The sequence below is a fragment of the Monodon monoceros genome, unplaced genomic scaffold (assembly GCF_005190385.1).
Source record: "Monodon monoceros isolate NGI ecotype Baffin Bay Population unplaced genomic scaffold, NGI_Narwhal_1 Super_Scaffold_12, whole genome shotgun sequence".
Taxonomy (NCBI): Eukaryota; Metazoa; Chordata; class Mammalia; order Artiodactyla; family Monodontidae; genus Monodon; species Monodon monoceros.
In genome coordinates this window covers 135,480,030-135,502,917 of record NW_021703768.1, presented here as the reverse complement: position 1 = coordinate 135,502,917, position 22,888 = coordinate 135,480,030, and the positions used below count along the sequence as shown (strand labels likewise).

General features: G+C 40.5%; 1 protein-coding gene and 1 long non-coding RNA gene across 2 annotated transcripts in view; one reads left to right on the top strand and one right to left on the bottom strand.

The window, feature by feature from the left end:
- The window catches only part of LOC114893382, a 29,986-nt gene extending 14,351 nt beyond the window's left edge, over window positions 1–15,635 (top strand). Inside the window, exons 4-5 of the long non-coding RNA XR_003792870.1 lie at window positions 14,900–14,944; window positions 15,445–15,635. This is a non-coding gene — a long non-coding RNA (uncharacterized LOC114893382). The remainder of the gene's footprint in view (window positions 1–14,899; window positions 14,945–15,444) is intronic.
- ADRA1B (adrenoceptor alpha 1B) overlaps window positions 1–22,888 on the bottom strand; it is a 60,898-nt gene that overhangs the window by 18,059 nt on the left and 19,951 nt on the right. The window lies entirely within an intron of this gene.

Below are 22,888 nucleotides of genomic sequence, written 5' to 3'. Positions count from 1 at the left end.
GGATTCAATTCCAGGTCTGACCCTGGAGCAACTGATCTTTCTGCACCTCAGTGCTGATTCCCACAGACTGGGGACTTGTTATATCCCTGGAACGTTCTGTGTGAAGGCACCTAGAAGAAAACCAGGAGGTGCTGGTTACATGTTGGGATGGAGAGATAAGTGTGGGTGATAGTTTGGGAAGGAGGAGTTACTTGACTTTGCTACTTTCAGAGAACTTTCCTGCAAAAACGATTTCATCTTTGCACATTTTGAGGAGACAGGAGCTGGAAAGGCAGGGAATTGCATCCCCTTTGTGCATGAGGGTGCAACGGCAGTGGGGCAATGTGTCTCAGAGAGCTGGTGACCTCAGGATGTTTAGAGCCTGAGAGAGGAGGCCTGACTTCCTGTGCAGTGTCCTGATCACAAGGAAGGTGGAGAAGTCGTGCTGACTCTCATGATAGTTAGAAATGGACTCAATGTTTATGATGGTGCCCAAGAAAATACAGAAGATGGTGGTGATCTGAATTTAATAACGACAACAATAAGAATAGCAGTTACCGTCTACTGGGAGCTTACAGGAGGCAAGCACTGTATCAAACTCCTAACATACATTATCTAACTCTGTACTCAGAACATTTCAATGTGGGAGGTAGAGTTACTGTCCCCATTTTACAGATGTTGAAATTGAGGCTTAGAAGTAATTTGCTCAGAGTCACAGAGATATTAAGTAGTAGAGTTTCTGCTCTCCCATCTTCTGCTGTTTGGACCTGGTGAGGAAGGCCATCAAAACACCAAAGACTAAAAGGACATGTAAAAACACTGAGCAGATTCCACAAGGGAGTACAGGGTGCGGGGGGAAACAGAAGAGCCATGTTTGGGTGTGAATATACTAGTTTTCAGATGACTCATGTTCCCAGCCAAATCCAGGAGGGACTGTAATTATTTAGAATTGAAAAGTCATCGTCTGCCATCTCCTGGCCTTGTGAATGTAAGTCCCAGGGACCCAAGAAGGTGGGAGGAGAATGGATGCTTAACTCACAAATCCTTCCATCATCTGTAGATGGGCAATGCCAAGAACATAAGCGAGAGGACAGGGCATAGGATGGAGAAAAATTAATAAACAGAGATCAAAAGATAGAGTTAAGCCAGACAATAAAAGGGCAGAACAGCCCCCTTTCCCATCACCACCCCTCCTCACATTTCTGACAAGGATATGGTGGTCTTGTGCAAAATGAGACCCCAAGGTGGCCATGGACGGGCAGCAAGGACAGGGCAGCTCAGGTTCCAGCCTGAGGAGCTGCCTGCATCCTCTGTGTGTGTCTCGTGGTCTGGTAGCCCTAGCCTGTCTATCCAGATGGAGCTGAATTCTCCACTGGGTCACCCAAAAGGTGACCCAGTGAATTAGCAATTCACTCCAGAGTGCTAATTCCTCTGTCCACCTCCTTCCTCTCAGGCTGGGACCAGATGTTCCACCCCCAATTCTGAAAATGCCACTGAGCCTCAATGGATCATTATTAAACACGGCCCCCAAAGCACATGCTCAGGCCAAGGAAAGTTCCCAGAAAAATCTTCCTGGCAAAGCAGCATCACAGCAGATGGATGGGCAAGGTCCTGGCCCTCATGCTCCCCTCCCCTCTTGTCTTCATCCAATGCTTCTGATAGGAGAGGGGTGGGTAGGGTTGGCGGAGGCTTGACTGATCTGGGATGAGGCTTTCCAGACCATAACGGAGCAAGATGCGAGGGGAGATCGTGAAAGACACTAGTGTGTGAAGAAGAGCATTTGGCAGAAGGAGCCTTGTTCTTTGGAGGCTGCTGAAGCGCACCAATGGGGTCAGGTCCAGTGATGGCCTGTCCATCTGCTCGGAGGTCTTACTGGTTTGGTGGAGGACAGCATGACCTCAGGAGAGAGTTTTGACCGGGGTACCTCCACTCCACAGGGCAAATGAACCATTTTAGTGCCTAGGCATTTTATTCCAGCCTCTTCTGATCTGGTTCCTTACACTGCAGGATTGTTAAAAAGAACAGTCTGGTGAAACCAGCATTTGACTGGGTTCATTAGCCCTGTTTTTAGTTTTAGTTTCAGTATTGTTGATATATCGATCCTCTAGCAAGCATAGGAGTTCTTACTGGTGTCTGTGAACTCCTGAAAAATATGGGGTTATTTGATGTGCACATGTGCATTTTCTGTGTAGCTGCTTCATAGCTTCCATCAGATTCTCAAAGGGGCCCATGTACCAAAAAAAGGATAAGAACAATTGGTTTAAAGAAAATCAATGTTTCAGTTGGGAATTGGGTTGCACGCATGCTCTAAAGAGCATGAATAAGCTATCAGAAGTCTGAGCTTCATTTCTCTAATGACAATACAAATTAATAGTGTCCTGTGCTGGCGATGATGCAAGTGAGTGAGCATTCATATCCTGACGGTGGGAATATTGATTGGGACATGCTTTCTGGAGGGCAACTGGACGATATGACTCAGAGACCTTACAATATTATGTATTTAGTTATCCTGAAATTACAATTCTAAGAATTTATCTTAGTGATTAAGGGTGCTGCCTCTGGAGTCATTACCTATGTCACTGTGGGCAAATTACTCAACCTCTCTACTCCTCAGTTTCCTCACCTGTAAAATAGAGGTAATATTACTTATTCATAGGACTCCTGGGAGGGTTAAATTAGATAATACAAATGAGGTACCACCTCATACCAGTCAGAATGGCCATCATTAAAAAGTCTACAAATAATCTAGAAACAATAAATGCTGGAGAGGGTGTGGAGAAAAGGGAACACTCCTGCACTGCTGGTGGGAATGTGAATTGGTACAGCCACTATGGAGAACAGTATGGAGGTTCCTTAAAAAACTAAAAATAGAACTACCATATGACCCAGCAATCTCACTACTGGGCATATACCCTGAGAAAACCATAATTCAAAAAGAGTCATGTACCAAAATGTTCATTGCAGCTCTATTTACAATAGCCCAGAGATGGAAACAACCTAAGTGTCCATCATCGGATGAATGGATAAAGAAGATGTGGCACATATATATATAACGGAATATTACTCAGCCATAAAAAGAAACGAAATTGAGCTATTTGTAATGAGGTGGCTAGACCTAGAGTTTGTCATACAGACTGAAGTAAGTCAGAAAGAGAAAGACAAATACCGTATGCTAACACATGTATATGGAATTTAAGGAAAAAAATGTCATGAAGAACCTAGGGGTAAGACAGGAATAAAGACACAGTCCTACTAGAGAACGGACTTGAGGATATGGGCAGCAGGAAGGGTAAGCTGTGACAAAGTGAGAGAAGGCATGGACATATATACACTACCAAGCGTAAGGTAGATAGCTAGTGGGAAGCAGCCGCATAGCACAGGGAGATCAGCTTGGTGCTTTGTGACCGCCTGGAGGGGTGGGATAGGGAGGGTGGGAGGGAGGGAGACGCAAGAGGGAAGAGATATGGGAACATACGTATATGTATAACTGATTCACTTTGTTATGAAGCAGAAACTAACACACCATTGTAAAACAATTATACTCCAATAAAGATGTAAAAAAAAAAAAAGTCCACAAATAACAAATGCTGGAGAGGGTATGGAGAAAAGGGAACCCTCCTACACTGTTGGTGGGAATGTAAGTTGGTCCAGCCACTATGAAAAACAGTATGGAGGTTCCTCAGAAAACCAAAAGTAAAATTTCCATAGGCATATACCCACTCCTGGGTATATACCTGGACAAAACTCTAATTCAAAAAGATACATGCACCCCTATGTTCATAACAGCACTATTCACAATAGCCAAAACATGGAAACAACCAAAATGTCCATCAACCTATAAATGGATAAAGAAGATGTGGCATATATATACACAATGGAATACTACTCAGCCATAAAAAAGAATGAAATAATGCCATTTGCAGCAACATGGATGCAACTAGAGATTATCACACTAAGTGAAGTAAGTCAGAAAGAGAAAGATGAATATCATATGATATCACTTACATATGGAATCTAAAACAGGGCACAAATGAGCCTATCTACAAAACAGAAACAGACTCACAGACATAGAGATCAGACTTGTGGTTGCCAAGGGGGAGGGGAAGGGGGAGAGGGATGGACTGGGAGTTTGGGGTTGGTAGATGCAAACTATTACGTATAGAATGGATAAACAACAAGATCCTACTGTATAGCACAGGGAACTATATCCTGTCTCCTGGGATAAACCATAATGGAAAAGATTATAAAAAAAAGAATGTGTATATATATATATATATATATATATATATATATATATATATATAACTGAGTCGCTTTGCTGTACAGCAGAGACTGGTGCAACACTGTAAATCCACTATACTTCAATTAAAAAAAAAATAAATAAAAAAGATAATACATGTAAAACAGTACAGTGCTTGAGTAATAAATACGCAATAAATGTTAGTTATTATGATTTAGATACAAGGATTTTATTGCCACATTATTTATCATAACTAAAATTTTGAAACAATCCCAAATATCCAACATAACTGATTGGTTTAATGATCCATATATCTCAACCATTAAAGATTAAATTAGTGAACATGATTTGAAAAGTGTTCATATTATATCAAAAGACAAAGAGTAGGTTACAAAATAGTATGTACGATATCATCCCATAGAAAAATGGCTGAATAAATATGCATCAAACATTTCAGTAGTTATGTGTGAAGGATAGCTTTTTTACTACCTTCTTTTTGTTTTTCTGTATCTTCTAAACTTTTCTATAACGAGTATATATAACTTCTTGCAATAAGACAAAACAAACCCAGTAAAAGTTACTTGAATAAAAAAAAGGATGACTGGAGATTGGTTCAAGATGGCGGAGTAGAAGGACGTGCTATCACTCCCTCTTGCGAGAACACTGGAATCACAACTAACTGCTGCACAATCATTGACAGGAAGACACTGGAACTCACCAAAAAAGATACCCCACATCCAAAGACAAAGGAGAAGACACAGTGAGATGGTAGGAGGGGCTCAATCACAATAAAATCAAATCCGGTAACTGCTGGGTGGATGACTCACAAACTGGAGAACACTTATACCACAGAAGTCCACCCACTGGAGTGAAGGTTCTGAGCCCCACGTCAGGCTTCCAAACCTGGGGGTCCGGCAACGGGAGGAGGAATTCCTAGAGAATCAGACTTTGAAGGCTAGCGGGATTTGATTGCAGGACTTCGACAGGACTGGGGGAAACAGAGACTCCACTCTTGGAGGGCACACACAAAGTAGTGTGCGCATCAGGACCCAGGGGAAGGAGTAGTGAAACCAGGGGAGACTAAACCACACCTACCTGCTAGTGTTGGGGGGTACCCTGAGAGGTGGGGGATGACTCTGTCTCACCGTGAGGACAAGGACACTGGCAGCAGAAGTTCTGGGAAGTACTCCTTGGCGTGAGCTCTCCCAGAGTCCGCGTTAGCCCCACCAAAGAGCCCACCAAAGAGCCCGGGTAGGCTCCAGTGTTGGGTTGCCTCAGGCCAAACAACCAACAGGGATGGGACCCAGCCCCACCCATCAGCAGGCAAGCGGATTAAAGTTTTACTGAGCTCTGCCCACCAGAGCAACAGCCAGCTCTACCCACCACCAGTCCCTCCCATCGGGAAACTTCCACAAGCCTCTTAGATAGCCTCATCCACCAGAGGGCAGACAGCAGAAGCAAGAAGAACTACAATCCTGCAGCCTGTGGAACAAAAACCACATTCATAGAAAGATATACAAGATGCAAAGGCAGAAGGCTATGTACCAGATGAAGGAACAAGATAAAACCCTAGAAAAACAACTAAATGATGTGGAGATAGGCAACCTTCTAGAAAAAGAATTCAGAATAATGATAGAGAAGATGATCCAAGACCTCGGAAAAAGAATGGAGGCAAAGATCGAGAAGATGCAAGATATGTTTAACAAAGACCTAAAAGAATTAAAGAACAAACAAACAGAGATGAACAATACAATAATTGAAATGAAAAATACACTAGAAGGAATCAATAGCAGAATACCTGAGGCAGAAAAACGGATAAGTGACCTGGAAGACAAAATGGTGGAATTCACTGCTGGGGAACAGAATAAAGAAAAAAGAATGAAAAGAAATGAAGACAGCCTAAGAGACCAATGGGACAACATTAAACACAGCAACATTTGCATTATAGGTGTCCCAGAAGGAGAACAGAGAGAGAAAGGACCAGAGAAAATATTTGAAGAGATTATAGTCGAAAACTTCCCTAACATGGTAAAGGAAATAGCCACCAAGGTCCAGGAAGCACAGAGACTCCCATACGGATAAACCCAAAGAGAAACACACCGAGACATATAGTAATGAAATTGGCAAAAATTAAAGACAAAGAAAAATTATTGTAAGAAGCAAGGGAAAAACGACAAATAACGACAAATACAAGGGAACTCCCATAAGGTTAACAGCTAATTTCTCAGCAGAAACTCTACAAGTCAAAAGGGAGTGGCATGATATACTTAAAGTGATGAAAGGGCAGAACGTACAACCAAGATTACTCTACATGGCAAGGATCTCATTCAGATTTGATGGAGAAATCAAAAGCTTTACAGACAAGCAAAAGTTAAGAGAATTCAGCACCACCAAACCAGCTCTACAACAAATGCTAAAGGAACTTCTCTAAGTGGGAAACACAAGAGAAGAAAAGGACCTACAAAAACAAACCCATAACGATTAAGAAAATGGTAATAGGAACATACATATCAATATCACCTTAAAAGTGAATGGATTAAATGCTCCAACCAAAAGACACAGGCTTGCTGAATGGATATAAAAACAAGACCCATATATATGCTGTCTACAAGAGACCCACTACAGACCTAAGGGACACATACAGACTGAAAGTGAGGGGATGGAAAAAGATATTCCATGCAAATGGAAATCAAAAGAACGCTGGAGTAGCAATACTCATATCAGATAAAATAGACTTTAAAATAAAGAATGTTACAAGAGACAAGGAACGACATTACATAATGATCAAGGGATCAATCCAAGAAGAAGATATATAACAATTATAAATATATATGCACCCAACATAGGAGCACCTCAATACATAAGACAACTGCTAACAGCTATAAAAGAGGAAATCGACAGTAACACAATAATAGTAGGGGACTTTAACATCTCACTTACACCAATGGATAGATCATCCAAAAAGAAAATTAATAAGGAAGCACAAGTTTTAAATGACACAAGAGAACAGATAGATTTAATTGATATTTATAGGACATTCCATCCAAAAACAGCAGATTACACTTTCTTCTCAACTGCGCACGGAACACTCTCCAGGATACATCACACCTTGGGTCACAAATCAAGCCTCAGTAAATTTAAGAAAACTGAAATCATATCAAGCACCTTTTCTGACCACAACGCTATGAGATTAGAAATCAATTACAGGGAAAAAAACGTAAAAAACACAAACACATGGAGGCTAAACAATACGTTACTAAATAACCAAGAGATCACTGAAGAAATCAAAGAGGAAATCAAAAAATACCCAGAGTCAAATGATAATGAAAACACGACGATCCAAAACCTATTGGATGCAGCAAAAGCAGTTCGAAGAGGGAAGTTTATACCAATACAAGCCTACCTCAAGAAACAAGAAAAATCTCAAATAAACAATCTAAACCTAAACCTAAAGGAACTAGAGAAAGAAGAACAAACAAAACCCAAAGTTAGGGGAAGGAAAGAAATCATAAAGATCAGAGCAGAGATAAATACAACAGAAACAAAGAAAACAATAGCAAAGATCCATAAAACCGAAAGCTGGTTCTTTGAAAAGATAAACAAAATTGATAAGCCATTAGCCAGACTCATCAAGGAAAAAAGGGAGAGGACTCAAATCAATAAAATTAGAAATGAAAAAGGAAAAGTTACAACAGACACCGCAGAAATACAAAGCATCCTAAGAGACTACTACAAGCAGCTCTATGCCAATAAAATGGACAACCTGGAAGAAATAGACAAATTCTCAGAAAGGTATAACTTCCCAAGACTGAATCAGGAAGAAATAGAATATATGAACAGACCAATCACAAGTAATGAAATGGAAACTGTGATTAAAAATCTTCCAGCAAACAAAAGTCCAGGACCAGATGGCTTCACAGGTGACTTCTATCAAACATTTAGAGAAAAGCTAACACCCATTCTTCTCAAACTCTTCCAAAAAATTGCAGAGGAAGGAACACTCCAAAACTCATTCTATGAGGCCACCATCACCCTGATACCAAAACCAGATGAAGACATGTCAAAAAAAGAAAATTACAGACCAATGTCACTGATGAATATAGATGCAAAAATCCTCAACAAAATACTAGCAAACAGAATCCAACAACACATTAAAAGGATCATACACCATGATCAACTGGGATTTATCGCAGGGATACAAGGATTCTTCAATATACACAAATCAATCAATGTGATACGCCACGTTAACAAATTGAAGAATAAAACCCATATGATCATCTCAATAGATGCAGAAAAAGCCTTTGACAAAATTCAACACGCATTTATGATAAAAACTCTCCAGAAAGTGGGCATAGAGGGAACCTACCTCAACATAATAAAGGCCATATACAACAAACCCACAGCAAACATCATTCTCAAATGGTGAAAAACTGAAAGCATTTCCTCTAAGATCAGGCACAAGACAAGGATGTCCACTCTCACCACTATTATTCAACATAGTTTTGGAAGTCCTAGCCACTGCAATCAGAGAAGAAAAAGAAATACAAATTGGAAAAGAAGAAGTAAAACTGTCACTGTTTGCAGATGACATGATACTATACATAGAGAATCCTAAAGATGCCACCAGAAAAGTACTAGAGTTAATCAATGAATTTGGTAAATTTGCAGGATACAAAATTAATGCACAGAAATCTCTTGCATTCCTATACACTAATGATGAAAGATCTGAAAGAGAATTGAAGGAAACACTCCCATTTACCATTGCAACCAAAATAATAAAATACCTAGGAGTAAACCTACCTAGGGAGACAAAAGACCTGTATGCAGAAAACTATAAGACACTGATGAAAGAAATTAAAGATGATACCAACAGATGGAGAGACATACCATGTTCTTGGATTGGAAGAATCAATATTGTGAAAATGGCTATACTACCCAAAGCAATCTACAGATTCAATGCAATCCCTATCAAAGTAGCAATGGCATTTTTTACGGAACTAGAACAAAAAAATCTTAAAATTTGTATGGAGATACAAAAGACCCTGAATAGCCAAAGCGGTCTTGAGGGAAGAAAACGGAGCTGGAGGAATCAGACTCCCTCACTTCAGACCATACTACAAAGCTACAGTAATCAAGACAACATGGTACTGGCACAAAAACAGAAATATGGATCAATGGAACAGGACAGAAAGCCCAGAGATAAACCCAGGCACCTAAGCTCAACTATTCTATGAAGAAGGAGGCAAGGATATACAATGGAGAAAAGACAGTCTCTTCAATAAGTGGTGCTGGGAAAACTGGACAGCTACATGTAAAAGAATGAAATTAGAACACTCCCTAACACCATACATAAAAAAAACTCAAAATGGATTAAAGACCTAAATGTAAGACCGGGCACTATAAAACTCTTAGAGGAAAACATAGGAAGAGCACTCTTTGACATAAATCACAGCAAGGTCTTTTTTGATCCACCTCCCAGAGTAATGGAAATAAAAACAAAGATAAACAATTGGGACCTAATGAAACTTAAAAGCTTTTGCACAGCAAAGAAAACCATAAACAAGAGGAAAAGACAACCCTCAAAATGGGAGAAAATATTTGCAAATGCATCAACGGACAAAGGATTAATCTCCAAAATATATGAACATGCAGCTCAATATTAAAGAAACAAACAACCCCATCCAAAAATGGGCAGAAGACCTAAATAGACATTTCTCCAAAGAAGACATACAGATGGCCAAGAAGCACATGAAAAGCTGCTCAACATCACTAATTATTAGAGAAATGCAAATCAAAACTACCATGAGGTATCACCTCACACCAGTTAGAATGGGCATCATCAGAAAATCTACAAGCAACAAATGCTGGAGAGGGTGTGGAGAAAAGGGAACCCTCTTGCACTGTTGGTGGGAATGTAAATTGATACAGCCACTATGGAGAACAGTATGGAGGTTCCTTAAAAAACTAAAAATAGAACTACCATATGACCCAGCAATCCCACTACTGGGCATATACCCAGAAAAAACCATAATTCAAAAAGACACATGCATCCCAATGTTCATTGCAGCACTATTTACAATAGCCAGGTCATGGAAGCAACCTAAATGCCCATCGACAGACGAATGGATAAAGAAGATGTGGTACATATATACAATGGAATATTACTCAGCCATAAAAAGGAACGAAATTGGGTCATTTGTAGAGACGTGGATGGACCTAGAGACTGTCATACAGAGTGAAGTAAGTCAGAAAGAGAAAACCAAATATCGTATATTAACGCATATATGTGGAACCTAGAAAAATGGTACAGATGAACCGGTTTGCAGGACAGAAATTGAGACACAGATGTAGAGAACAAATGTATGGACACTAAGGGGGGAAAGTGGCGGGTGGTGGGAGTGGTGTGTGATGAATTGGGAGATTGGGATTGACATGTACACACTGATGTGTATAAAATGGATGACTAATAAGAACCTGCTGTATAAAAAAATTAATTAAATTCAAAAAAATAAAAAAGGATGACTAATCTTAGTTGAGAAATGCTTTGTGGCCTTGGGTAATCATTTCTGCAAAGGTTCCTTTCTTCGTGTCTAAAATGAGAGCTGTACCTCTTTCTTCTTGAGAAGCTGGGAAACCCAAATGAAAGGGTGAGGGTGGATGTGCTTTGTGTAGGGTGAGACCTGGCATGTGCAGAAAGGCAGGGGTTCTTAACCTGAGAAGCTTTCACAAAATAATCTGTGTTGAAATGCAGGAGGGCCCCAGAGACCCAGCTGTCTGAACTTTGAAAACCTGCCCCTGGCTCTGGACTGAAGTTCTGCTATGATCCACTCTGGGGAACTTGGTATGGATAGAGGATGCAAGGCACAGCGACTTTCAGCTACGAAAATTGGTCTGCAGTCAGGATCCCAAGTTTCATCTCTGTGAAACTGATTGGCAAGTGTGGCCACGCTTACTAATTAGGCAGCAGCAATGTAATTAATCAAATCAATTCCCTTCATGATGCAAAGCCAAAGAACCCAGGAACAGCTTGAGCTTGGAAGAGCTTCCAGAAAGCCGGAGAACATGACTTACTCTGCCAGAGATGTTAACGTGGTTAATCTAGATTGCTTTGTTAATTGCTGGCTCCCTTCTCAATAATGGATAATATGGTGACACAGTGTGGCTCCCGTGTCCCTCACGTGGCCAGGCTCTGGGTTGGGTGATTTAAATGGTGCCTGTTTATTTTTTCCCTGGATTTACAGCAAGCATTAAACTTCATCAGGCTTCAAGAGCCTTTGCTTTCTGGAAGGAAGCAAAGTTATAGCCAGGTTCCCCATTTCATTTATGAATAGCTTTACCATGAATTTGAAAGTCCATGCATTAAAAAAAATGTAAATGGGAAACCACTAGCAGAAATGCGGCTTATTGCAGGAACCAAATGTTGAGACCAACATTTTCAATTTCTTAAGTACTGATCAGAGGAAGAAAAACATGAGAGAGGTTGCTTTGGTTGAGTGAAATGAGCTTGGGATAAGAAGACAGACTTCTTATCCCAAGACAGACTGGTCACTATGAGTCCTGAGAACTTGGGCCAAATATCTCACCTTTCCTAGCCTTGGTTTTCTTAGTTATACAATGAAGAGAATGGTAACCTCAAAGGGTTGTGAAGGTTAAATAAGATCACATACTGAAACACCTTAGCTCAGTGCCAGAGACATAATAAGTGCTCAGTAAATATTAGCTCTCTGCCAGTGTCTTGTCCCCTGAACAAAGCCCGGAAATCATGGCTTTGTACTATTAGACTCGTGTATCCCTACAGTCCTACTGTCTGTGCTGTTAGATTTCCAGACTGTTCTTCTAGACAACAGCAACTTGCAGTCTTTCCAGAATTTGCACATGTGATTTTTAAGAGGGGGGCCTAACAGAATCTGGGAGTGGGAATTTATATCAAGTTTGAAAAAAGCACATTCAACATTACATTAGATTTTTTTATATGAATACACTTGTTGTTCTCATACTACCCATCACAGAATACAAAGCTCAAATCTCTTGGCTGGTTGTATAAGAGAATCTCTGATTGCAGAGGGCATGCAACTTTCAGTTTGGAAAAAGGGGTCATGGGTTGAGCAAGATGGAGAAAAGTGATTTACAGAATGTCATTCTGGAAAAACATACTTGGAATGCCAGAGACTGATAGGAAGGGGGTATGAGGGGAGCTTCAGGGTGTAGATAATCTTTTCTTTCTTGTTTTGGGTGCTGCTTACAGGGATGTGTTCACTTTGTGAAAACTGACAGGGCTCTACCCTTATGATTGGTGCACTTTTCTGTATGTGTGTCAGACTTAAATAAAAAGTTTAAAGAAAAACAAGTGGCACATAATTTGCACGCATTCAGCATGAGATGGGACAAGGCCTGAAGATATCTCACGTCAGCTTAGTAAGGAAGGTTGGGTTCTCTGTAAAGCCTAGATCATGTTTTTTCCTGGATGGTTTCGCTTTTTATATGTAAGGACAGAGCACAATCCCAAACCTCCATCACCTCTCTCCTGGACCACTTCTATAGCCTCCCAAGCGCCCTCCCTGCCTCCACTCTTGAGCCTCTACAATCTATTCTCCACTTACCCACAGAGGTCTTTAAAAAACATAAATCAGATTATATTATTTCCTGCAAAACCTTCCAATGACTTTCTACTGCACTCAGAGAAAACTGTAAACTATCATGACCCAGCAGGCCGTACAGAATGTCCATGCTATCTTTCTGCCTGACATCCTTTGTCATCTCTCTCCTCTTTCTCTTCACTCCAGCACTCTGGCTGCCACTTTCTTGTCCCCTCTAGTACACCATCTCTTTAGTACATACAATTATATATCATTTTCACTTATATATCGAGTATTTGTCCATACCCACCCCCCAAGAATGGCAGCTTCATGAAAGTGGAGGCTTTGCCTGTCTCATTCACTCTTGGAGCCTTAGTGCCTAGAAGAGACCATGACATGTAGTAGGTATTTAACATGTGATCTATGGGATCTTTGTCAGCCTCTCAACCTCTGAACCTCAGTGCCTATGTCTGTAAAATAAGGCTAATAATAAGTCTCTCCTCTCATCTCTAGGGCTGTTGTGGAGATTGCAGGAGATAATGTATGTGAGGCACTTAGCACAGCACCCAGAACATTATACAAATGGTGGCTGTCCTCACTGGGTGCTAATTGCAGGGCTTTGTTAATCTTACACCTACTAGAGGCCTCTGATTCATTTATCATGAGCAAGCAATCATCTTTTGTTAGGGACACTTTGACAAAATTGTAACGTAGCATGTCGAGAGACCGGATTTCCCAACATCATTCTGATGTTTCTATGGCTGTTAGCCATTCTCTCCATGTCAATCAATAACTGACTGGTTAACAGAGATCTTGTGCTACCGATCATTCTTCAAAAGACAGGGCAGATGAAATTTGTATCTAGAAGAATGAGCAGCCTGTGGGACACTGCGCCAGGGACAGACATATAAGAAATGGAAACACAGGAGCAGGACACTCAGGCCAGGAAATGTTGGCTGGTGAGAAAGCAGACTGCCAAGGCTCTCCACTGTAAAAAATGGGATCATTTGTTCCTGGGGCATCCCGAGTACATTGGTATCTTTAGAAGTGCTTTGTTAAAAAAAAAAAAAAGAAAAAAAAAGCCTGCTTGAAAGGTTCACAGGGAATAGGACCTGTCTGTTTTAAGAAGTTCCCAAAGGTAAAAGTGGTCTCTATAAGATGGTGATGTAAATAAATGGGCAAATCTTGGGTAAAGACCCTCATTGAATGATATACAGCTACTGATCTGAAAGGAACAGAAGACCCAGAAAAATAAAACTGGGGAGTGAGAGTCAGAGAAAGAGAGAGAGAATGAATGAGAATGAGAGCCAATCATGGGTGTAAGTCAGTCACCCAGTAATAATATACTGATTGGAAGAAAACCATCACAGAATTTTAGCTACAAAATGAGAAAGTATTCCTTTGTGCTCTTCTTCATTTTATCTTTTTCCTTGTGATCTGGTGAAGAGAAGATTGAAAAAATTTGGGAAAAATCAAGTGAAAAGCAAATCTCCTCTTCTCTCCAAACACTGAAAAAAAAAAATCTGCTAAATAGGTCACATGCAATGTCTTAACCATCTCAGCAGAGGCATAGGCTACAGGAAGCATAAAAGAATTTCAAGGTTTTACCTAGATAGAGCTGGTTAGTGAGAGGTGATGACAGGTGACACAGAGAGGAAATCATCCAACTAACAAATTTAATCAGGTTGGAGCTCAGGCCCTTCAGGTCTGGAGCTCTCTCAGCAGGGAAACCAGAGGAAGTAGCCCCACGCGAGTATTTTCAGCTCTAGAGGGTTCAGGGATAGGCAAAGTTTAAGAGTAAGTTTGTATTCCTGGGAGAATATATGAGGTCAATTAACAAAGTATCTGATTATACTTAGGTAGCTTATTTCTTTGAAGCATGCTCTTTGTTATATCTTTCTTTATTCCTACAGGGATGATCTAATTTATGCTTTTATTTTTAATAAAGAGAGCTTTAACAATTGTTAATTACACACATAAATGAATACTTTTTCTTTCTAAAAATTCAGAACCTATCTTTTGAACACTGCCCCTTCCTTCACAGGTAGCTACTGTTATCTTTTTGGTGAATAACCTTACAGTTTTTTTTTTTTTCTTCGTACAGGCATTCGGAGATATTGCAGGTTTGGTTCTAGACCACCGTGATAAAGTGAGTATCACATGCAGTAAAGTGAATCACCCGAATTTTTTGGTTTCCCAGTGCATATAAAAGTTATGTTTACATTAGGTACTCTATTAAGTGTGCAATAGCATTATGTCTAAAAAACAATGTACATACAGTACCTTAATTAAAAATACTTTATTGCTAAAAAATGCTAACCATCATCTGAGCCTTCAGTGAGTCATAATCTTTTTCCTGGTGGAGGGTCTTGCCTCTATGTCCGTGGCTGCTGACTGATCTGGGTGGTAGTTGCTAAGGCTGGGGTAGCTGAGGCAATTTCTTAAAATAAGACAACAATGAAGTGTGCCACATCGATGGACTCTTCCTTTTATGAAGGATTTCTCTGTAGCATGCAATGCTGTTTGATAGCATTTTACCCACAGTAGAACTTCTTTCAAAACTGAAGTCAATCCTCTCAAACCCTGCTGCTGCTTTATGAACTAAGTTTACATAATATTCTAAATCCTTTGGTGTCATTTCAACCACAGTGTCTTCACCAGGAGCAGATCCCATCTCAAGAAATCACTCTCTTTGCTCATCCATAAGAAGCAACTCCTCATCCATTAAAGTTTTATCGTGAGATTGCAGCAATTCAGTTACATCTTCAGGCTCCACTTCTAATTCTCTTGCCATTTCCACCACATCTGCAGTGACTCCCTCCATTGAAGTCTTGAACCCCTCAAAGTCATCCATGAGGGCTGGAATCAACTTCTTCCAAACTTCTGGGTTTAAAAAAATTTTTTTAAATTGAAGTATAGTTGATTTACAATGTTGTGTTAGTTTTTGATGTACAGCAATGTGATTTGGTTATACATATACATATTTTCATATTCTTTTCCCTTATGATTTATAACAGGATATTGAATACAGTTCCCTGTGCGATACAGTAGGGCCTTGTTGTTTATTTTATATATAGTAGTTTGTATCTGCGAATCCCAAACTCCTAATTTATCCCTCCCTCACCCCCTTTCCCCTTTGGTAACCGTCTATATCTGTGAGTCTGTTTCTCTTTCATAGGTAAGTTCATTTGTGTCATATTTTATTTATTTATTTACATCTTTATTGGAGTATAATTGCTTTACAATGGTGTGTTAGTTTCTGCTTTATAACAAAGTGAATCAGCTATACATATACATATATCCCCATATCTCCTCCCTTTTGTGTCTCCCTCCCACCCTCCCTATCCCACCCCTCTTGGTGGTCACAAAGCACCGAGCTGATCTCCCTGTGCTATGCGGCTGCTTCCCACTAGCTATCTATTTTACATTTGGTAGTGTATATATGTCCATGCCATTCTCTCACTTCGTCCCAGCTTACCCTTCACCATCCCTGTGGCCTCAAGTCCATTCTCTACGTCTGTGTCTTTATTTCTGTCCTGCCCCAAGGTTCTACATAACCATTTTTTAAAAATTCCATATATATGTGTTAGCATACAGTATTTGTTTTCCTCTTTCTGACTTACTTCACTCTGTATGACAGACTCTAGGCCCATCCACGTCTCTACAAATAACTCTGTATCATATTTTAGATTCCACATATAAGTGATACCATATGGTATTTGTGTTTCTCTTTCTGACTTATTTCACTTAGTATGATCATCTCTAGGTCCATGCATGTTGCTGCAAATGGCATTATTTCATTCTCTTTTTAATGGCTGAATAGTATTCCATTATGTATATTACCACATCTTCTTTATCCATTCATCTGTCGATGGACATTTAGGTTGCTTCCATGTCTTGGGTATTATAAATAGTGCTGCTGTGAACATTGGGGTACATGTATCTTTTTGAATTATAGTTTTGTCTCGATATATGCCCAGGAGTGGCATTGCTGGATCATATATAACTCTATTTTTAGTTTTTAAAGGAATCTCCATACTGTTTTCCATAGTGGTTGCACCAACTTACATTCTCACCAATAGTGCAAGAGGGTGAGAATGTAAACTTAAAGTCACCTTTTCTCCACACCCTCTCCAGTATTTATTGTTTGTAGATTTTTCGATGATGGCCATTCTGACTGGTGTGAGGTGATGCCACATTGTAGTTTTGATTTGCATTTCTCTAATAATTAGCAATGTTGAGCATCTTTTCATGTGCCTATTGACCATCTATATGTCTTTGGAGAAACGTCTATTTAGGTCTTCTGCCCATTTTTGGATTGGGTTGTTTGGTTTTTTTTTTGTTGAGTTATATGAGCTGTTTGTATATTTTGGAAATTAAGCCCTGTTGGTCACATCATTTGCAAATATTTTCTCCCAGTCTGTAGGTTGTCCTTTCTTTCATTTGCTTATGGTTTCCTTTGCTGTGCAAAAGTTTATAAGTTTGATTAGATCCCATTTGTTTATTTTCAGTTTTATTTCTATTGCCTTGGGAGAGTGACCTAAGAAAACAGTGGTATGATTTATATCAGAGAATGTTTTGCCTATGTTCTCTTCTAGGAGTTTTATGGTGTCATGCCTTATATTTAAGTCTTTAAGTCATTTTGAGTTTATTTTTGTGTATGGTGAGAGGGTGTGTTCTAACTTCATTGATTTACATGTGGCTGTCCAGCTTTCCCAACACCACCTGCTGAAAAGACTGTCTTTTCTCCATTGTATAATCTTGCCTCCTTTGTCAAAGATTAATTGGCTATAGGTGTGTGGGTTTATTTCTGAGCTCTCTATTCTGTTCCATTGATTCATATGTCTGTTTTTGTGCCAATACCACGCTGTACCAAACTTCTGTTAATGTTGATATTTTGACCTACTCCCATGAATCATTAATGTTGTCAATGGCATCTAGAATGGTGAATCCTTTCCATAAAGTTTTCAATTGACTGTGTCCAGATCCATCAGAGGAATTACTATCTATGCTGGTTACAGCCTTATGAAATGTATTTCTTAAATAGTAAGAGTTGAAATAGAAATTCCTCCTTGATCCATGGGCTGCAGAACGGATGTCGTGTTAGCAGGCATGAAAACAACATTAATCGCATTGTACATCTCCATCAGAGCTCTTGGGTGACCAGATGCATTGTTGATGAGCAGTAATATTTTGAAAGGAATCTTTTTCCTGAGCAGTAGGTCTCAACAGTGGGCTTAAAATATTCAGTAAAGCGTGTTGTAAACAGATGTGCTGTTATCCAGGCTTGCTGTTACATTTGTAGAGCACACGCAGAGTAGATTTTAGCATAATTCTTAAGGGCCCTAGGATTTGTGGAATGAGGAATGAACACTGATTTCAACTTAAAGTCACCAGCTGAGTTAGCCCCTATCAAGAGAGTCAATCTGTCCTTTGGAACTTTGAAGCCAGGCATCGACTCTCTAGCTATGAAAGTCCTAGGTGAAATCTTCTTTCAACGTAAGATTGTTTTCTCTACACGTAAGATTGTTTTCTCTACATTGAAAATTTGTTGTTTAGTATGGCCACCTTCATTAATGATCTTAGCTAGATCTTCTGGATAACTTGCTGCAGCTTCTACATCAGTACTTGCTGCTTCACCTTGTACTTTTATGTGATGGAGATGTCTTCTTTCCTCAATCCTCATGAACCAACCTCTGCTAGCTTCAAACTTTTCTTCTTCAGCTTCCTCACCTCTCAGCCTTCATGGAATTGAAGAGAGTTAGGGCCTTGCTCTGGATTAGGCTTTGGCTTAAGGCAGTGTTGTGGCTGGTCTGATCTTCTACCAGAACACTAAAACTTTCTCCACATCAGCAGTAAGACTGTTTCACTTTATCATTCTTGTGTTAACTGGAGTAGCACTTTTAATGTTCTTCAAGAACTTTTCCTTTACAGTCACAACTTGGCTAACTGTTTGGTACAAGAGGCCTAGCTTTTGGCCTATCTTGGGTTTCCACATGCCTTCTTCACTAAGCTTAATCTTTTCTAGATTTTGATTTAAAGTGAGAGATGTGTGACTCTTCCTTCCTCTTGAACACTTAAGAGGCTACTGTAGGACTATTAATTGGCCTAATTTCAATATTGTTGTGTCTCAGGGAATAGGGAGGCCTGAGGAGAGGGAAAGAGATGGGGGAGTGGCCGGTGGGTGGAGCAGGCAGAACACATACAACATTTATTGATTAAGTCTTAATTACACAGGCACAGTTTGTGCCCTCCCCCCCGCCACTGAATTACTATAGTAACATCAAATATCACTGATCACAGATCATCATCACAGATATAATAATAATGAAAAAGTCTGAAATATTGTGAGAATTACCAAAATGTGACATGAAGACATGAAGCGATCAAGTGCTGTTGGAAAAATGGTGCCCACAGACTTGCCACAGGGTGGCCACAAACCTTCAGTTTGTAGAAAACACAGTATCTGTGAAGTGCAATAAAGAGAAATGCAACGAGATGCCTGTATTTTCATACATACATTCATAGGAAATAGAATATTTGGGATTTTTTTAATGTTACATTTTATACTGTATGCAACTCTCTGAAACTTGTTTCCCCCTGCAACAATTTGTCTTGAAGATCTTTCTTACCTACATCTAATTCATTCTTTCTAACTGCTGCATTGAAGTTCACTGTATGGATGTGTCAGGAATTTTTCCTCACTTGCCTATAGATGCACATTTATTTAGGTTGTTTCCCAATTAGAAGAGTTTTTTTTGTTAATTACAGCTTCACTGAGACTTATCACACACTATAAAATTCATCCTTTTAAAGTGTACAATTAGTGGTTTCTAGTGTATGCACAGAGTTGTACAACTATCACCACCAGCTAATTCCAGAACATTTTCATCACCCTCAAAAAATACCTAGTACCCACTGGCAGTCACTCCCATCTCCCCCTCTCCTCAGCCTCTGGCAAACACTAATTTACTTTCACTCTCCGTGGATTTGCCTACTCTGGACATTTCGTATAATGGAATCACAAAATATGTGACCTGTTTGGTTTCTTTCCCTTAGCATATGCTTTTCAAGGTTCATCCATGTAGCATATATCACTACTTCTTTCTTTTTTTGGTCTAAATAATACTCTATTGTATGTATATATCAAATTTGTTCATCCATTTTTCAGCTGATGGACATTTGAGTTATTTCCAATTTTTGTCTATTATGAATAATGCTGCCGTGAACGTTCACATACAGATTTTTGTATGAGCATGTGTTTTCAATTCTTTTGGGTAGATATCAGAAGTGGGATTTCTGGGTCCTAAGGCTACTCTATGTTTAACTTTTTGAGGACCTGCCAAACTGTTTTCCAAAGTCACTGCATCATTTTACACTGCCACGAATATCTATATCTATGTATATTTAAGCAAGAAATAACATATTCATAGGGCAAATTGATGTGTTTATTCTCTTGAGACATCACCAACCATGTTTGGAGCAAGCTGAGAAACACACTAATTTAGTGCTGTCTGGTAGAACCTTCTGCAATGATGTGCTGTCCAGTATGGTAGCCACCAGCCACATATGGCTACTGAACACTTGAAATGTGACTCCTGTGACTTAGGAACTGTATCTTTAATTTTATTTAATTGTAATGAATAATAAGTTGGATTCGTCTTCTGTGGCCCATGGCTACTATATTGGACAGCAGAGTACTTACTCTCTCCTGTCTGTAAAAACTCATTGTTCCCCAAAAGGTCACCTTAAAGATACTGAGAAAGTGACTTGCCTTCTGGTCTGCACCTCACAGCTCCAAACTAGCTCCTGTCACAGACATCACAGAGAAGAAATTCAGAGACCACAAAGCCTTAAATCAGAACCGCACCACATTGAAATTCAGGAAATTCCCAACTTTTTCAGAGATGTGTTTGGAAAATCAGCCCTTTGTGTACCTCCTTTATGCTTTCAGCTCACTCGATTTGAAGAAGTGTTTAGTTTCTTATTACAAGAGCAATACATATTCAGCACAGAGAAGCATGAGAAAAAAACAAAAACAATTACAGGTAGTTACTGCTAATATCTTTTTTTTTTTTTTTTTGGTACGCGGGCCTCTCACCGCTGTGGCCTCTCCCGTTGCGGAGCACAGGCTCCAGATGCACAGGCTCAGCGGCCGTGGCTCACAGGCCCAGCCGCTTCACGGCATGTGGGATCTTCCCGGACCGGGGCACGAACCCGTGTCCCCTGCATCGGCAGGCGGACTCTCAACCACTGCGCCACCAGGGAAGCCCGACTGCTAATATCTTGAGGGGGGTGTGTGTGTGTGTTTGTGCACATACATGGAATTTATTTATATTTCAGCTTTGAGGACAGGAGCAAAACTGACAGTGGAACCAATCTTGTTCCTTGTTCACAGTCCCTTCTCATAGTACCTGTGATAAGGTTTTATTCACTTACTGTGTTCTCACTGTGTGCCAGGCCTGTGCTGGGTGAGACACAGACTCCTGGGGGAGAAGGACATCAAAAGCCCATTCATCCCAGGGTCACAAGGTTCTGACAGGGGTGAAGCGAGGCCAGGGAAAGCACAGGACAGGAGTAGCTACTGCCTGGGGAGCTGTGGAAGACTGCAAACGTGAAATGACATTTGAGCTGGACCTCTGAATTGGAAGAATTCATGACGCAGAGAAGAGGGTGAGGGGCGTTGCAGGCAGAGGGAAGAGCGTGTGCAAAGGTTTCAGACATGAGGGAGCCAGGTGTGCTCAGGGAAGGGAGAGTGCTCCTGTGTGGCTGGAGAGGTAACAGCACAGGTCACAGTGGCTTACCTGCTTTATTGTCATTTAATTCTCCTATTCCCCTGATAAGTAAAATGTCATCCCCATTTTATAGGCAGAAAGTGGAAGCTGAGAGAGATGAAATAATTTGCTCAAGGCTGCCCAGCTAGTGAGGGCAGAGCTGGGATTCCCGTTTGTTGAGCACAAAGCTCAGCCTTGAGTGATGAGGGAGGATGGCACCCAGTTGTGAGGAGACTTTTCTGCCACACTCAGGAACTCAGAAGTTACCCGCTGGGTAGTTCAGCAGGATGCTGGCGTGACTGGATCTATGTTTTAGGAAGACACTGTGGCACCAATGCAAAGACAGTGTTGGAGAGAGCTCAACCCACACTGTAAGTAGGTCTTCAGTTTACCTGGGACGGAACCACTCTCAACACACACACACACACACACACACACACACACACACACACACACACACATGGCTTCAAAGATAGGAGCCCCTGAGAATCCAGTGCTTTGTTTCTGTCTCCCTTCCCAAATGAAAATCCATGCTAGCAGCCCAAGTTCTGTGTCTTTTCCAGACCATGGTGGGAGGAGGTTGGGCGAAGGGCACATTGCTCCTTGCTGGAAGAACTTGAATAAATCACTTCTCAGGCCCTCTTCTGTAAAATGAAATTCTTAGAATTTCTGTCTTTAAATATCTTTTCCATCTTTTAAACTGTCTGGCTCCTAAGAGCAGTGGGACCTATTAAGGGATTTCACTCTGGCCACACATCATGGTTTTTGGAGAGCTAAGATAGTCTCAGACCAGCTGCCCCCAGGTTTAGAGCCTCTTAGCAATTCTTGCATGAGTCTAGAGATCTGGCTTTCTAGGCATCCCTAGACATAAGACATAAGAGAATCTTCTTTTGTTCCCAGGCTAGGCCAATGGCTGCAAATAACCTAATTAGGACTTCACAAGCAGCTTGCCCAGTGAAAGGTAATTTAATTAGAGTCTTATTAGTTGTTATAACTACTTTTTAATGAAGCTTTATTACATTCAACTATGCAGATACCAAGCAATTGTGTTAGATGTTGGCAAACGGCTCATTAGTCTTTTTTTTTAAAAATAAATTTATTTATTTTATTTATTTATTTTTGGCTGCGTTGGGTCTTCGTTGCTTGCGGGCTTTCTCTGGTTGCGGTGAGTGGGGGCTACCCTTCGTTGCGGTGCGCGGGCTTCTCATTGCGGTGGCTTCTCTTGTTGCAGAGCATGGGCTCTAGGTGCACAGGCTTCAGTAGTTGTGGCTCGTGGGCTCAACAGTTGTGGCTCGCGGGCTCTAGAGCGCAGGCTCAGT